At 47.3% G+C, this 3,218-nt stretch overlaps 1 pseudogene; it reads right to left on the reverse strand.

Moving 5' to 3' along the window:
- Window positions 1–2,179: 2,179 nt before the first annotated feature.
- LOC121164146 lies at window positions 2,180–2,302 on the reverse strand (annotated as a pseudogene).
- Window positions 2,303–3,218: the final 916 nt, after the last annotated feature.

Here is a 3,218-nt window from a genome sequence, read left to right on the forward strand (position 1 = left end):
AGGGCCGCAGTGAGGGCTGCAGTGAGAGCCAAGGGCTGCAGTGAGAGTCACAGTGAGGGCTGCAGTGAGAGCCAAGGGCTGCAGTGAGGGTCACAGTGAGGGCCGCAGTGAGGGCCGCAGTGAGGGCTACAGTGAGGCCTGCAGTGAGGGTCACAGTGAGGGTCACAGTGAGGGTCGCAGAGATCCCAGCCTCACACTCAACTGTGCTTTCCTTCCAGATTCTACCAGTCCCTGTATGTGGTACACATCTTCATTCTTGTAGGTAAGGGCCTGTCCCTGGGGTGGGTTTGGGATGATGGCAGGACTTAGGAGATGGATTCCCATCCCAGGGCATCCCCATCTCCTGCTCATAGTCCCCTCCCAAGGGTGCTGTGAGTGACTTGTCACTTTGCTAAGGGCTATGGTTCCCTTTTGCCACCCCTTTGTTTCCTCTGTACTTCGAGACACCAGGACCTGAACCCATGTGTAACTCTAAAAGCATGCTTCCGCACCCCGAAATACAAGCAGCCCAAAACCCCATTCAACTTATCCTGTCCTGCACTAGCAATCTTAACATTTGTCCTTTTACACCTTTTGAAAAACTCTGTAAACCATCACATTTTAACTCAATCCCTAATATCTTTAATCACAACGGATATGACTTCTGGTATATTATAAATATCAGAAATTTTAAAAAATCTGGTATTTAATATACTCAAATATTTTAACTAGTGTTTTCTCACCAACCTGCAGGAATGTTGTACTACTATTTCCAGGAGTCTGTGGGAAAAATAGCCCCTGATCATGAAGTTTCCGGGGAACCATCTCAGGTAGGCACCTTGGGGACCCAGAGATGTGTCACTTAAATCTAAATGGGGGTCATGCTCCTTGACCCTAAATGGTGAACCACCTACATTTATCGATATTGGTGTGAATGTGAGAACTCTGGAGAAGTTTCTTCAAAAACAGAGCCATCTCTCCACGGGCTGGCTAGGTGGTCACTCAGACTTCCCCAATGGCATGGCCTAGGCAAGCCTAAAGAAATAGGCATCTCCAGCAAGACCTGTGAGTGACCCTGGAATGTGGCTCAGCAGTGTGACTGGAACAGTGTTGACCAGGAGACACTGCTTCCCTCAAAGCCCAGATCCTGTGGCTTGGTGAGAACACAAGAGGATGCTGGGAGTCTGTCTGTTGATGGGTCAGGTACAGCTAATCTCTTGTGCAGCTTAAACCTGTGGCAGCTCAGCAGTGGCTGCTCTGAAGACAAGGAAAAGGAGGCTCTCGGAGGCAGAGTGACCAGATCTGGGCCATCCAAGGTGGCAGGGAAGAACCACATGCTGGTTTCCAGAGGCCTGTGGCACCTTGCCCAGTGCTATGAAGATGATGTTCTCATGGGAACAAGGCTGTTTATGACCCAACAGCTCTGGGACTTGTGGGCTGTACCTTTTGGGAGTGATTATCAAGAAACTGGGGGAGCCCCCAAGAATGCCTGTGTTGACTACTAAAGTTATCTGTGCTTCTTTTTTTTTTTTTTGAAGATTCAGTTTCCTTTTATTTATTTAAAATAAAAGATGTATTTCTTTGAAACCAGAGTTACAGAGAGAGAGAGAGAGAGAGACAAAGGAAGAGATCTTCCACATATTGGTTCATTCTCCAGATGGCCAAAACACCTGGGATGGGGTCAGGGCAAAGCCAGGCACCAGGAGCTTCTTCCAGCTCTGCTGCTTGGGTGCAGGGACCCAATCACTTTTCCTAGGCTGTTAGTAGGGAGCTGGCTTGGAAGTAGAGCAGCTAGGACTAGAACCAGCACCTATATGGGATGCCCATGTTGCAGTTGTGGCTTTACCCATTATTCCACAATGCCAGGCTCTTCAGTTTCCATGTTTTAAAGTTTTAGGGGTTTGTAGGGGCTGGTGTTTATGGTATAGCGAAGTAAACTGCCACTTGCAATGCAGGAATTCCAGCTGGGTGCTGGTTCCAGTCTGGCTGCTCCACTAATTATCCAGGTCTCCACTAATACACCTGGAAATGCCTAGGAAGACAGCTTACCACCCATGTGGGGGCCTGGATGGAGTTCTAGGCTCCTGACTCTAGCCTGGCTCACCTTTGGATGTACAGTCGTCCCCTCTTCCTGTCAAGTTTGCAAAAAGTTTGTCTCCTCATGTCTGTGGCATTACAGGGTTAGAACCCTTGTAGTTCCCATTAGATGGGTAATATGCTGACGTCATAGCAAGGTTTGGAGGGACACATATGACACATATCCCACGTGTGTCACACAACCATGTGGCAACCCAGTCATCACGTTCATGAACCACAAAAGCATGTGTTGCAGCCTTCTGAAGAGTGAGCCAGCAGAGAGACGATTTCTCAGTTTGTCTCTCTTTAACTCTCTGCCTTTCAAATAAATAAAACTTTCTTTTTAAAAGATATGTAATAAAGCAGTTTGAAGAATCAAAGCTTTTGAAAACATTTTTATTATTTAAAAAATATATTTGAAAGGCAAACAACTCCCATCTGTTGATTCAATCTCCAGATGCTTGCAACAGCTGGAGTGGGCACTGGGTGCTCAGTCTAGGTCTCCCACAAGGACGTCAGGGGCCCAGATCCCTGAGTCTTCACTGTTGCCTCCCAGGGTAGGTTAGCAGAAAGCTGGAAACGGGGTGAATTTGGGACTTGGACCCTGGTACTCAGATACAAAATGCAGGCATCCCATCCCATGTGGTCTATTAAGTGCTGTGGCAGGCCTTCATCTCTGAAGAGTTGGGTTTTTGGGGTTGACATGATAGCCCAATTGACTAGTCCTCTGTCTACAAGCAACGAAATCTCATATAGGTGCCAGTCTGTGTCCCATTTACTCCACTTCCCATCCAGCTCCCTGCTTGTGGCCTGGGAAAACAGTGGAGGACAGCCTGTAGTCTTGGGACCCTGCACTCACATGAGAGATTTGTAAAAAGCTCCTGGCTTCTGGATCAGCCCTGCTTTGGCCCCTGTAGTCACTTGTGGAGTGAACCAGTTAACAGAAGATTTTTTTCTGTCTCTCCTCTCTGTAAATCTACTTTTCCTAAAAAAGCTCCTGGCTCCTGGTTTCCGACTGGATCGGCTCTGGCAGTTGTGGCCATTTGGAAAGTGAAGTGGGTGGAAGATCTTTATCTTTCCTTCTTTCTGTAGCTCTGCCTTTCCAATACAAACAAGTAAAGCTTTTAAAATTGGAATTTTACAAACCTTGAAAAACCAAGCGT

Source organism: Ochotona curzoniae, unplaced genomic scaffold, assembly GCF_017591425.1.
Source record: "Ochotona curzoniae isolate NIBS_2020 unplaced genomic scaffold, NIBS_Ocur_1.0 contig_1014, whole genome shotgun sequence".
Lineage (NCBI taxonomy): Eukaryota > Metazoa > Chordata > Mammalia > Lagomorpha > Ochotonidae > Ochotona > Ochotona curzoniae.